We start from the raw sequence: 15,269 nt of genomic DNA on the forward strand, positions 1-15,269 counted from the left end.
TTCTGTGGCGAGCTGTGCAGCCAAATGCATGTTTTGTGACTGTAGTGTAGTTTCTTTTGTTTGTTTGTTTGAGCTGGGTCTTTTGCAGCAATATGAGCTCCCGGTTGGGTGATTGATTGATTGCTGTGAAGAAGCTTGTTATGGCAAGCTCACATCACAAATCTCAGACACTCAACATCATGACAGGATGTACCCAAGGTTGAGTGCTTTTAGGAGCTGGGGGTGGGCTAATTGGTGGCGTCAACACGGCATTTCTAAAATATACTATTATATATATACTGTGGAATCGGTGTTGGTCAGTATCGGTATCGGTCCGATATTGGTCGATATTGGAAATTTTATGCTCAATCTAGTTCTAGTACAACCCTGACCATTTGTCCTGACTTTGAGATGAGTGACGTCCGTCTATTGTGGTTTGAAAAATGTAACCACACTTCACCTCAGCAGTTGCCAACAGCCAAAGTGCTGGGTTTGAAATTTGGTTGAATAAAACGATCGGCAAATGATGTCAACGTCATTTGAGACTGAATTGAATCATGGACTGTTTCAAGCAAATACGACCACAAGAATTAAGGATGAATGATGAATGAATGATGCTGTTTGCTCGGCAGAAGCCTCACATAAGCCAGACAGTATAAGGCAACTGAGACCCATGTCCTTCACAAGGTATTTAAGCTGCGTCTTCAATTATTCATAGCAGTGCTAATCCTCTTGATGTAGCTTTTATTAGCTTGTCTTATTTATTGTTGTTTCTCTGTGACCCCGGGGGGGAAGGCATCTCCGCATTATTCCATATCATTGTGTGTAATTAGCTTTTTGTCAACACTCTGCGTGCCTTTCCAGACTTTATTCAATGTTCCAACGCCAGACTAATTAAGTATCAGTTTCATTCCACCCTGTCATTAAAGGCATGTTCTCAGATACATGACTCAATTTCATTTTACATAAAATTACTTGTTTTTCTCCCCCCTCCTCCATATAATGCTCTGAAACATTTAGCAAAGTAACCCAACCCAGCCTTCATTACCAGTTAACTGTAAAAATGATCTAACACACAGGCAGTTTTCCATTTTCCTGTTCATTAGCTAAAGGGAGTGCATAATCTGGCTCATAATTTAACATCTTTGCTAATGTTTTGCACCAGCAGTGAAGGAATTAATACAAATACTATGACTCCCACTTCCACGGCGTTGCATCACGGTAACCTACCATTTTACAGAACAATTGCTCGTCAGGGGAGCCAATTTATCTAATGCGTGTGTGTGTGTGTGTGTGTTTATGCACAGGGATCTTTGCCAATATTCCCCATGCACAATGGTGGCACTAAGGTCTTTTGAGAGGGAAGGTATGGGATGCAGGTCTCACTGGGAATTAGTCGTTTTTGTTTAGCAGTCTGGTCAATCAGCCATTTAAAACACTTCAACGGCCCTTATAGATACAGAACATCCCCCTTTCCATCATGAATCACTTCACATCCCATCTTGCGCAATTATACCATTGTGTTAGAAAACCATAAGACAAATCACCCCCTTTACCTGCCCTTTAATCCCATTTTTGCAGCCCTGTATTTGCTTTTTCCTTCTTCTTTTAGCCAATCTTTGCCTACTTTGTCAGCACACAACGCTTTTGATTCCCCCTTCTGCTGCTTTCATTGAAACGTATCTCGCTGCACAGTAAAGGCAAATAAGTGCTGTTTGTGCTTTATCTGCTGATGAAACATTGTGTCGTCAACACAGCGGCACACAAAAGAAAACCATTCCGGGCACCGTCGCCCCAGCAGCTCCGGCTCACATCACATCTGCTAACAGCCCGTGGAAATCCTCAAAGCAATCACTTAGCTGCCAGGCACACGTGTAAATGTGCACTAAAGGCCCTATAGTCAAGACTAACTTTGACCCTAATTAGGTGATAACTCCTCCTTCTCAAACTCAAATCAGATGAATCCTTTGAGTCGATCTTGTTTGGATGCTGCATAGTGGCCCAGATGGATGGATTTTGTGTGTACTGAGATGAAATCACTAATGTTTGCACTGAGTGGAATGGTTTGGTTTGGTACAGTACATCAAGCACTTCCATTAGGAACAGTACCAAAATAACTGGCCCCAACCGTTCAATTTTTCGGGATCCTTCCCTTGATGTAATGGCACGGCACGGCTGGAGCTGGACCCACGACAGTAAGCTGATTGGGTGACAGAAAAGTGTAATTCCCTTACAGTCTTTAAGCTTGACGTCTTGTCGGGACAAACCGTAGCTGCTGGTTGTCCTCCATCTGTGTCTGTTCTATGTCATTGTTCATTATCGGCACAGCGGTACAACGCTTATTTAGGAAAATCTCTTTTTAGTGGTTCCATTGTTTGTGTTAATGATCAACTTAGTGTGTGACTGTCCCTCATGGTCAACAGCTCTCTACTTCATACTCAATATTACAATTTGGAATCATGCCGCTTGATTAAATGTCAAAAGATCACCGCAGTTCATCCTGTGTGGGACTAAATTTAATTCTGCGACTATCAATTAAAAAGTTATGATATTTCTCTTGGTGCCAAAGTGACGGAATGACTAAGCGGCATACAGACCTTTAGTGTCACTCTTGGAGCCGTGGCACATTGATATTGCAGGTTTACCACGTAAACAAAGTCAACGCTCTTGATTTATTTAATAGGACTCCGTTATGTGAATCAATAGGCTGCTAAACAACCATCCGCCCCCACACTGTTGACAGTCAGAGGAGCCATCCATTTTCCTCAAGACACTAATACCATCACATGTCCCTGACCTCAACCTGAGCATATGCTCACCAATGTCACGAGAATGGATCAGGAGAAAATGAGATGTAACAATAAAACAGAGGGGTAGGGAGGAGCGGTGGAGGCAGGGTGTTGGGGGCGGATCACGTAGCTGCTGTAGCCTTCAGTCTCGACCCTTCTGGCTTGCTGCTAATGTCTGTCTATTATCAGAGAGGCCAGCCTTCATCATGCAAACCGTTGGTACACGATGTGGTTATTAATGTGCTCAGTTATTCCACCGTTCATCATCTGTGCAGTCTTGTCTTTACTGGAACAGTGAAACACTGGAGAATCCTGCACGGATCTGAAAAGTCACCCGAGACCGGACGGAAAATTGAAATTCTGCACGATGGAAACATCCACCAGTTGTGGAGCACACAAATTAACAGGTGATGATGAGCTGTCGTTTCACAATCCTGTACTGTTGCAGACCTGAGTTCCCACAGTGGCACACAGGAAATCCATCCAGCCAATCAGGAAGTGGTGAAAAGCCGTCACTCTCGGCTCCACTTCCCCCCAGAGAGCTTTTCCTCGATGTTCATATTTGCCTAGAAACAGCTGGGGCCTCGGTGAAGCATGGTGATTGTGGTTAATTAACAACATCAGAGGTTAGTCATGTCCCTGCCATGTTTTCACTCAAACAGGATGAATGGACAACACCAGTGGGATGATGACGTTCTACATGGCCCTGTGCTCTACACAGCAATAACTGCCACGAGGGCATTCTGTGCTGTCATTATGGGAGTGATAAAGAAGTATTGTCATACGTTACCAGTGACGCATTTCCTGATGTGTATCACTGAAGATCAAGCACTGGGCATGTAAATGACTGGATAATGAAGCATGTTTTCTTTGAAAGAAGAAAACCAAACTGTGTTGTTGTTGTGATTTGGGGGTGTAAGTACAGTACGTGTCAGGCTGAATGGATGAAAGCCTCATTTCAAAGGATTCTGCCATTGTCTCTCAAATTGCTCTAGTTTCATTCCTCCCATACTCCTGAGTGATCAGAGGAGCCTGTGGTGTGTTTTTGTGTGTGTGTGTTTAGTTTAGAATTGAATACATAACAGATTCACATATTTGTTCAAATGTGATCGTTAAAATAGAATCCTTTTGACACCTTGATATATGTGAACCCGTAGTACCTGCATGTTTTCAATCTGTGTATCCTGTTAATGTAAAAAGGCAGTTTTAAATTACATTAATTAAGTTATGATGGTTTTAATTTGATATCTTAATGTTTATTGTTAATTATAGCTCATTTCCACTAGGATAAATATTTTGGTTTCACAACTTGCTTCGGTAGAATTCCACAATTTTTAAGATTCTGTGTCATAAACAGTTCCTATTCTTGGCTGAAAATGTTGAATAGAAGAATAAGATGTAACTGAACAACAAATTTGAAAAAAAACAAAACAACAAAAATAACAATAGGTACTGTATTGCTATTGTGGCCACTGTAGCTAATGCTGAAAATGAATGAGCATGTTTATTATTCCTGTTCATTTATTGTGTTAATATAATAAAGCACCGTGGTCTGTCAATATTCAATTTCCCGGATAAGCCGCTAACAGTCACCTCTGTTTCAATTAAAGGTTTAGAAATTGGTTTTCTCAAAAAGGCGTCATTATATTTTTCACTCGGCCGCATGCCCTGCAAGCCTTTACATTTAATCGGCCCCCATTTGTTTCGAGCTGCACCCTCCCATTACGACGTCTCATAAATGCGGTGGTGTAAAACTTCACCTGAGCAGGGCAGGGAGAGCGAGAGTCGGAGGAGTGCTCAGGCTGCTGATGTCATTAATGGACCTGCAGACAGGGCGCCACATATTTCTCTTAGTTATGGAAACCCTTATCTCTGAATACACACCCAGACTCATGCATGACTGCTCTCAATTTTGCAACTCTTCAGACTCCGTCCATCTTATTCACTGAACCCAGAGGCTAAGACATGGATGATAAAAAATAAAAAAAAAAGGCGAGGTAACGCCCAGAAACAACCTCTTAATTGGATTTGGCTTTTTTTTTTGCACCAAACGAACCTTGTGTCCTTTTTTTATGAACCACACCAGTGGTTTTTTTTTGCATTTCTAAACTCATACACTACAGGGCTGTGTTCACTTGACTCTCCAAATCATACCATTAGCATTTAGATTCAGATTTGCTTTTGGTTTCCACCTTCCAGGCAGCTATTCGTTTCAGTATGCTACGAAAGTAACCTTTATGAGAGAGCGAGATCATTTATCTTTATGTTTAATTTGGTTTGGCGCTGTCGGGTGTCAACCTGTTTGGAGCAAGAAATGAACCAATTTTACGACCATTTTCGGCGTTTATACTTTGCCTCTTTCGGCTGGGTTATGTGACAACATGTTTTATGAATTCAATACTGTTTGACAAATGAGCATAGCCTCCACCAAAGAGAATATTACCGGTTGTTTACGATCGCAGTCTTAGTATTTTATTTCCTCTCCAGACAGCTCTCACCTGTCTAAGCTGGTGTTTTTGTTCTCGTGTCCCCAGAGGAGCACTAGTGCATATATGTCAGACAGAATACACCTCCCACCTTAATTTAATCTGCCATGTTGTTTCTAATATCATACAAGCGCTGTTTCTTTTCTTTTCTTTTTTTTTTTAATATCGTAAATCTCGTAGCAGCTTCTCCACACAGCTTTAACCTCGTAAGCTGTTGATTTTGTGTCCCGGGATGGAGGATGACTCGTGTGTCACACATCATGACTATTCCCATCAAACCCCTGCTTGGCTCCTAAGTGCCTTTTCAGGCTGCGTCTCCATGGCATTCCCATCATCGCTGACAGACCTCAAACACTTCCCTCACACACTCAGCAGCCTTGTTTTCTTCTGGATCCTCAAGTACGGAGTTTGTCTTAAAGGGAACTTTAAAGTGGCGGTGCATGTCTATGAGTCTCCCCCTTACATTGTAAAGCTCTTGAGAATTACCTGGGAATGAAAGTGGTCTTAAAAGCCGATATTTAAATCACGACTTTCCAACATTGATTTTTGGGAACTTTGCAAAGGTGGGGTAAAGCACCTTTACATGAGGGATGAGAGCTATTTTCATAGCTGTGAGAGTTGACTCGGAGTTTATTTCCTTCATTTCAGTTGATGGGGAAACTTTTCCAGAAAACAGCTTATGTGCTTGTGCTTAAAGTTGCTTTAATGCCTTGTCCTGGTTTTTTTTTTGGTTGTTTTTTGTGGGGTAGCTGTGAGCTGCAGGGGGGGAGCAGTTGGCATGAAAGTGACTGTGGTTGAACAAATCGCCTGCAAGATCTGCAGTATAAGACATTCTACGCCGTATTAGAAATGAAAACCGCCGTCTCGTGGCAGTCATCCTGATTTTATTCCACCCAGAATGACTGTGAGTAGAGAGTTGGCAAACATTCGCAGAAATTGGTTGAGAAAGATTACCATCACATTTGAGGTACATCTTTGGTTAAATTGTAACAAAATCTCTTCTGTATTTTCAGGATCTAAGTCAGTGCTGTGGTTAGAGGAGCAACAGTGAAGGAGCCCGAGCCATCCTGGGTTTGATGTAGGTTCAATCCCCATTTACTCATGATCTATTATCTATTGCTTGACTTGAATATGTGCTCTGACTTACTTTTTTTTTTTTGCATGTGCTTTTAAAGCATGTTTCTGGTGCTCATGTTATTATAATTCAAGGTTCGACCTTGTGCTGCTTGACTTTAAAGTCAATATTGTACTTAAACCACTGCTCATCACAGCAGGTCAGTCTCTGACGTGATGTTTTTCAATATTTTTTGGCAACAAAATGTTATTTTCTACATCTCCTTACCAGTAGAATATGACTGGTGCATAGATATTGCAAGGGTTTATTTATAAACAGATTGATCCTTGGACTTCCACTCATGTCAGCTTCATCACTCTGTTGCTCCTGACTGAGGAGGCGGTATTTATCTGAAGGCTGCCAGTTAGTGAGAGACTGAAGCTTAGACATGAAAAAAGGGCAATCAGCTCTGTTTGATTTATATTTAATTTCACAATCTTCCCTCCTGATCAGCTGACCTCAGAGACCGGGCAGGAGTGTAGGGATTAAGAAGCTCAGAGAGGTAAGGCGGGGCAAGACCATTTAAGGATTTAAAAACAAATAAAAGAATTGTAAAATGCACGGAGCAGCCGGTTATCTCTGCTGTTGTTCCCTTGTTTGATTGTGGTAAACTGGGACTGCATCATTTGAATGAGAATATGTGGGTTTTGGTTGTTGCCACACTGCTATGTGATGTGATCTCACCACACCCACTATTGCAATACATTGAGTTATAAATTTTTTTACTAAATATAAATTAAATTCAACATAATTCTAAATGAACCCATCGTGGATGCCAGTCAATAACAACTTTCATTCTAAACACAGTAGTGTGACTCTTGTCAATGGGTTTTTATTCACAGACAGGTGCTGTGAATAATCAGAATCAATTAGAGGCTGAAAACTAATTCTATCTTATTCAAAGAAAGTCTTTTATAATTTGAGCTAAATTTTAAAGATGTCATCTTGGGCTTAGGAACACTGTGATGACACAGTGTTTATTATTTTCTTTTTTTTTACTCAGTTTGATTTGAATGGAAACCAATTGGGTGCAAGTGTTTTTCTCTTGGCTTTTGAATACTTTGTGTGACATTTTATTATCATGTGAATCTACTTCTTCACCACGATGTAGACTGACTGTACTTTGAAGATTCTGGCACTTTTCACTCCTCTTCTCCCACCATAGCGTTCTTGCCGGTGCCTCCACATGCTGCCTCTGCTGCTCTCTTTGTTCCACTTCGCTTGGGTGTGTGCATGTGCATGTGTGTGTGTGTGTGTGTGTGTTCACGTGCGTGCACCAAGGGAGCGTTTTGGGGATGGGTTCTTCTATCCGACTGGAAATATGTGTGTGTGTCAGTAGCAGTGTTTGATGTTTCCGAACGTGAGCTGTGGCATGTGCACATCTCTGTGTTTCAGTGTGTGGTGTGCAAATGTACAAGTGAGGAGTGTGTCGGCGAATGTGTGCAGGTTGTGTATGAGTGGGAGTATGCGCTGGTGAATGTGTTGGTAAGAGGAGAGGCAACAACAAAAAAAAGAAAAAGAAACACTGGTATACTGTGCACACATACGTGCTTGTATGTTGCACGCCTCTGTAGGCATGTGTGGAGTATAGAACACCTCCCCAACACACACCCCAACTCCAGAGACTAGCATGTTCATTATTCTTCCTAAAAGAACCATTAAAATTTCATCAGTGCAATGCAATCTGTGGCAGGGCGGGGGTAGGAGTGTGTGCACGAGTGTGTGAACAGTGTAGACACAGAGAGAGAGTGAGAGAGAGAGAGAGGGAGAGAGAGACTCAGCTGTGTGAAGGGGAGGGAGGGAGCTTGCATCCTCCACTCATTCACCATTGCCTGCCTTCATGCCTCTCGCCTCCTCCTCCTTTTCTTCTTCTTCTCTGGCGGCTCGATTCCCTCGCTGAGAGGATGCCGGTGCAGAGATTACGACTTCTCTCATGATGTGAGCCACTCAGCATCAATCCCCTCCTCTTTCCACCATCCATCCCACCTCATTCTACTACTACTACAACTACTACTGCTGCTGCTGGTGCTGCTGCTGCTGCTATTATTATTACAACTACAACTACTCCCTCGCACACACAGAGGGGCAGCAGGCACGTTTCCTCAGGCTACAAGAGGAAAGAGTTTGCGTCCAGGACGAAAGGGTTAACAAGATAAAATTGGATTTTTTTGATTTTTTTCTCTCTCACCTTGCAGACAGGTTTGGATTTGTGATGTATGTATGGAATGCTGGATAACACTCTGAAAATCAAGAGCTGGATTTTGAGTGGGATTTTTCTTTTTTTCTGAGTTGAATCCTCCAGTAAATGAGTACCTGGCTGGAGATATAAAGGTGAGTTATGCATGTGTCACTTTGGGGACCAACTTGTTGATTAGCCACATGATTCATGTTTCCTTTGTAACCAAGTTTTGTGGGTTTTTTTACAGATTCACTTTCTCCCTTTTTTTTCATTAATTAGACTAATCCTGCATGTCACAGCCTTGCTTCTCGCAAAGGGGCGAGGTTCGTAAGTGCTGGTCTTTTTTTCCCCCTGCATATTGATCAGATACATGGGGAAATTAGCAGCAGACTTGACACACTACAGGAAGTCCCCCACTGTCCCTTATTCCTGTACCTCCACTGCCTGAACCCATATGTTGCTTTGCTTGTGCGAGTATAAGACACTGTCTCTCAGGCGGCTCTGATGTGGTTAATTATTGAGAGTACTAATTGGGTTTCTGGTTTGGTTTCTGAGCTGTTTAAAATGTGTCAGATGGAAGTCTGTTTGTGTGTTTGTGATACAGGCCCGGGGAGTGTGTGTGTGTGTGTGTGTGTATGAGTAAGAAAGAGAGGAAATGTTTAGCTGAGCTCTGTGTGCGTGTGTTTACTGGCCCATCTGTGGAGGTCTTGTGTGATGGATGTGACTGATGGAGGGTGTGAGGTGTGTTAAGGAGGAGGATGAAGATGAGAGAGTGGGGGAGGGTGTTGGGAGGAGGCTGGGAAACTAACATCTCATCTCTCTCCCCCTCTCTCTCTCTCTCTCTCTCTGTGAAGTTGTGTGTGTGTGGTACAGCAGTACATCACAGTCTGGCTAATGAAATCTGGAGACTTGAAGGGTCCTCTCTTGCTCCTAGATCACCACACCTCACCTAACTCTCCCTCCACCCCACATACATAGGATTTCTAGGTACAGTATGACACACTTGAGTCAGTGCTAAGATTCTACACATTAACTAACCAAGTCACAGCGACAGTTACTCCTCAAGCTGTTTTAAGGAATCGTGTTTTTGAATATATTTGCCAACCCGGTCAATATCAGATTCAGCACTTTTCATTGTCAGTCCCAGCTGTGGAGATATTGGTACATATCCCTCCTTTTGAGAGTATAGCTTTTGGAATGTGTATATGTAGAAAACTGAATTAAATTGACAGGGTAAAATAAATGTGATGTAGATTTGGAAGGAATTCAGTTCTGAAGGTTCATTGTTCTTGTGTTTCCATAAACTCCAACAAAGCAGTACCTTTCACTGCGATACACATGTAATGAACAGTTTCACGTCACCTTACCTATTTAATGAAGTTGACATAAGGTAAAGTCAAAGGAGTAACTGGTGTTATTTACAACAATCAATTCCCCAGATGACGCAGCCGGTGATTCACCAGCAAAAAGCATGTGAACAGATGAACTCACCGCTGGTTCAGCACCTTTCATGTCTTTTCTATAACAAGCCGACGTTTTAATGCTGTGAGCACCTTAAATCTGACCTCAGACGTCAGTGTTTTGTATAATTAATGGCTTCGTATAGTAAAAGAAGGTATTTGCCTTCCTGGGATAGCGGCTGTTGCTTTTAAGAATGGGCACAACTATTTGCTGCTGTGTTTTGTTAATGATGGTTTAACTTTTTTTTTTTTTAATTATCCCCTACAGCATCTGCTTGCTGTGTGACCATGGCAACCACAAAATCTACAGTGAATGGAATGATTCAGGAGCTGATGTGAGGTTTCATCAGCAGTGAAGAGAGAAATTATGTTGGAGTAACATGAGCTTAGCTGAGGCATTAACACTTTATTAATCATTAGCTGAACTGAGCGATTAACACTTTATTAATCAGGTGGTGCTTATCAGTTGCTCTGTTCCAATCCAAAGCTTTATTTAGTTCTGTGATACGAGATCGCACGAGATATAACAGCAGCTGGTATGATCGGGCGGTTCACCAATCACTTTTGCTCCTCCATGACTTTTTATTATAGAAAGTAAAGTATGAAAGTGATGAAATGAGTAATGAAAAGAGGTGAAAATTGTGACTTATTTCCAAATGGTCTGAAAACAGCATTTAAACTATACAAATATGTATGTGATCGATTTGTATATCATTACAATATTATTTAAATCAGTTTTTAAAATATGCACTAACTTATAGTGTAAAAAATCATCAGCAGGCAACTTTTAGCTTGTTTTTTTTTGCTTGTTGATTGACACATCTGATAATTGTTAGAAGGTTTCACTTGTCTCCTTGGTAACCAATCATATGTTATGATCCACCCAGCTCTCCCTGTTCAGTTTATCCACCTTTCTGCTTGATTATTTGTGTCTATAACTGTGTTGTTTTTATGATCTTGTAATGATAGATGGATTTGGTGAAGCTGTTTATATAACTGAGGATCAGTGGTGATTGTTCTAAGACAGTAAGGGAAGCTCAGCTTCCTCAAATGTCATCAACTATGTGTTGTATTTACATTTCAATGCTAAATGTGCGCTAAAATATGGTCACTATTTTGTTCAGAATCATCTGTAAAACACAGACGACGGATTGGCTTACGTGATTTTCATATTCCCGTAGCAGCCTCCGCATTAAAATGACTTGACGCTCAGCTTCAACTGTTCTTTATGGGACGGCACAGAATAGTTTTTTTTCACTGTGGTGAGCTCGATGGGGATTGGACAAATGCGGCAAAACTGTCACTTCCAGGGAAGCTCAGCTTCTCTCGGAGTCAATGTAGCAGTGGGCGGGCGTAGACGCTGGGCTTCTGCATGATGATTAGACAAACTGTCTGAAAGGCGGAACCCGTTTTTGATTGACAGAGTTACATGACATGAGAACATACATGACACCAGAGTCTTTTCTGCCTTAGTTCTTTGTGGATTTTGCAAGGGAAGTCTGTAGACATATAGTCTACACAATACAAACAATTTGCTAGATTTGCTAAGCAGATTAGCGATCTAGCGATATTGTACTGTAAATAAAAATAATTTATGTAAGGATGTTTTTATAAAAAACTGGGCCTGAAATGAGCATCCCCTGTTTCAAAGACCAGCAACCAGCACTATAACTGGTGAGACTTTGAACTTACAGGTGCAAGGAAAGTGTCAAAGAATAACATCGTGGAAACAAGGCTTATAGGGGATTACTATAATCACTGTTACCATGTTATAATGACACAATAAATGACAAATAACCTAACATGATCATTTATTCAAAATGTAATCAAATGCAATAATCGCTGCTCCTTTCAGTGCTAATATCTGTCACACATGCTGATTCTCAGATTCACATTGTGACAAATTAAGTAGTTGGACCATTATGGTTTTGTTCAGAGGCCACACAAAGCATTGGAAATTCAATTCCGCTGCGCTGTAAAAACATGCCTGATGATACCAGCACAATTGGATTGCAACTGCAAGAACAGACTTCCCCAACCGTTGCCTGCGTGTAAAAGACAGCACCCCGATCCCTGTTTAGGTGTCCCTCCCCCAACACTCCACGCCCTGTTGGGAATGTGTAAAGATGATGCATTTGGCAATCAATGGTTGCAACATGCGTGCGCTGTTATCCCTCATTTCTGCTGGGGCCTCACTGTGATTTAGTGACGTTCCGGAGGCTCAATAACCAGCACGGTGCACCACAGCGGGAGAGGGAGTATATATACTGTATGTGTGTGTGTGTGTGTGTGTGTGTGCATTTGTTTGAATTCATGTGTTTGTTTTCATACAATGTGGAACTAAGGGCATTAAGGGTGTGTGTGATGCGTGCATGTGTGTTTCTGTTCCACTCTCTGGAAAAGGGGATGTAATGTATGTGTCTAAATATGATTGTGGCTTAACAATTAGTTTTATTCAACAAGGGGAGGGGCACTCCCCTGAACACCACTTTGCTGTAGCGCCATCTTAAATGGAGTAAAATTGAGCCCTACCCTGGTACTGGCCATATATCACTGAGGCAATTATCACGTATGGGTAGTAAAATAGTGGTTTATGAAGCGCAAGGAGGAGGGAAAAATGCAAACAGAGATAGGGTGTTTGTTGTGGAGGGGTGAGGCATGGTGAGCTGAAGGAGGAGGATGGGGGTGGTTTGATTATTTGTATGCTGTGCTGCACGTCCTGTTTTGACCTGTTAACCTTTGCACCTTTGATGGGTTTGTCTCAGGTCGCAACCACTCGGTTTTCATTTCCAAAAATTATTATCAAAAAGCCACATTTTGGTATAGATGAGCAAAAACAGAGACCTTGGGAAATGAAGAAGCAGCTAGTTTCCATTTTAGTTTCACCTCAAACTATCAAAAATAAATCCTTTTTTCACTCTCTGCCACTCAACAAAGAACTGCAGAGGAGAGAATCATCTGCCTATTGTACCTGAATGGTTTGACAAGTGCATTTTAAGGTGTATTAGTATGACTACAGATTACTTCTGAAACAGAGTTAAAATGCTCATCTGGACACAGATTTATTTATTTATGTATCTTATGTTAAAATGCCATTTTCAATTTAAATGCAGAAGTCTGGATGTAGTCCCAGTCAGCTGTGCCTTGTGCGTTTGTTGAACACACCCACACGGCAGATTTAATGTATAACAAATTAACCTGCCAAATTCCATCATGTGAAATTGAGATTTCACACCCCCGGATCTCATCTCTCTTCTCCAACGTGCCCTTGCCCTGCGTAAAAACCTAAACAACACATCTGTAGAGCTGCAGTGCCAACTCCGCGTCTCCATGCCTCCCTTCCCTGCGATCCACCACAGCCATAATGAGATTTGATGCTAATCCCGACACAATATCACAAGATTATGTGCCGTCATAATGCCCCCACACAGTCGGCTGTGGAGGGTGGAGAATGGGTTTGGCTCATGCAGCAGAGGAGGCTTGCCTAAGTGAAAGCATATTATTGTAATCTAAATGTAACTGAGTGGTAATGCGGATGAATGGAAGGGCGGGAAGTTTATTTATTTATTTTTTTTAACAGACAACAGGAACAGGGATGATGTTATAGCGGGGGGGGGGAGCAATGCTGGATATGCCTCAGCCAGGCAGATGAAATACTTGAAATTACACACAATTGATTGAGTCTGAATGTTTTGTGCGTGGAAAAAAAACCATTTTGGCAATTGCAAACATTTTTACTGTAGGTATAATGCAGGGTGATTGCGTTTATTACGACTCGTTAATGTGCTATCTCCTCAAAACACATTTCCCCAAGTATATCGCGTATTCCCCAAATATGCAACACTAATGGAAAAACCTGACTACGGCGTAAACAGGCAGAGCCTCACTCTGAATAATTTAGTCCAATTTTAGTTTCTACAACCTGTGTTCACACGTCAGCTCACAAGTGAGGAATCCCTCTCAGGACAAAGAGAAGTGTAGCAGAGGCTGCATGTACATTAGCAGTGGCCTTACATTGCAAAATGTATGTGTCTAAGAACAAAAAAATGAGACACACAACTATGAAAATATTCTTTCTGATAAGAATAAAAATAGAAGTCTGCTCCTTTAAAAGCTGCAGGTCAGTCATTAAATAACCTTGAACATATTGTAACAAGCCTTGTCTCAATTCAGGGGGCTGCATCCTCCAGAGGAGGTGTACCACAGAAGCTGGGCCAAAATGAAACGGTCTGGTCGATGTGGGGTCCACCCCGCGTGTTACTGCTGTTGCCTAGCAACATGGTTGCAAATGGACGCAGTACAGATCACTCATGGCACATAATAGTTTTTAGGATAGTTATTCATTTAACGTGGGTATTGTTAGCCGTTCAATGAGGGCGAGGACGTGTGATTTTTCTGACGTTTTGTCATCGTGGGCCACAACAGTCTCCTTTCAAAACATCCGTCTCTGGTGGCAATGAATCGTGCCAATGAACTGTATAACCTGTTGGGTCCTTCTTCGCTTGGTCTCATTTGTCAGCCGTGTTTGGAGGACCTTGGAAACGGGACATTAGAGTAGAGACATCATCAGCACTGTTAAAAAGGAGGTGGCTCCTGAATTGAGACACAGCTACAATGGGAAAATATTCCTGCAGTTTCACTTCAAACCCATCCATCACCTTGATAAATACCCTGGCATACTTCTGCCTCTACCTCTTTTTAGGGGGTAAAATATGTTGAAATTTATATCTGCAGGTTTTGTAGCTCTATTACTTGGTTGTGTTTGCTTCCTGGCTACAGATATCGTGCTGCATTTCAGACATAATAGTGAGCTGGTTCCTTGCAGCAGCAAAGTTCATAATTGCTTTATTCTTTTTAGTGTCATGTACATTTGTTTTACACTGATTCATATTTTTGTTATTGTTAAATGCCGTTGCCACTGTGAGATATAAAAACCCCAAACAAGCAAAGGTGCTTGACAAGTACCACTTAAGCTGCGAAAATACTGGTATCATTGCTGAATCATTTTGTTGTCACAGCCAAACGAGGTTTCATCCCTGCAAACAATAAACAGCAAGGCGCCGGGAAAATGTCAGACTCGGGCGAGTGTGTGGAACAAACAGACAGCACAAAAATGACAGTGCAGGATTTGCTCCTCAAGCTAATGAGCTGCCGCTTCTTGTCTCATTCTTCACCTCCACAGTGGTGATAATGGAGCCAGGATACACTGAACACACCCACACTTACAGTGGGGTCTTCTCTCCTCTGTTACCGTGACAACAG

The 15,269-nt window shown here is 41.9% G+C and overlaps 1 protein-coding gene across 2 annotated transcripts in view; it reads left to right on the top strand.

Moving 5' to 3' along the window:
* The first annotated feature begins 6,281 nt into the window (after positions 1-6,281).
* Positions 6,282-15,269, top strand: part of nav3 (neuron navigator 3) — a 253,383-nt gene continuing 244,395 nt past the window's right edge. Inside the window, exon 1 of one of the 2 annotated variants that reach the window (XM_058626189.1) lies at positions 6,282-6,332. The gene's annotated coding sequence lies outside the window, so the exon portion shown is untranslated. Of the gene's footprint in view, positions 6,333-8,269; positions 8,700-15,269 lie in introns of those variants that run through there. The other variant, XM_058626188.1, reaches the window with a different exon arrangement.

Source organism: Solea solea, chromosome 3 (genome assembly GCF_958295425.1).
Source record: "Solea solea chromosome 3, fSolSol10.1, whole genome shotgun sequence".
Classification (NCBI taxonomy): Eukaryota; Metazoa; Chordata; class Actinopteri; order Pleuronectiformes; family Soleidae; genus Solea; species Solea solea.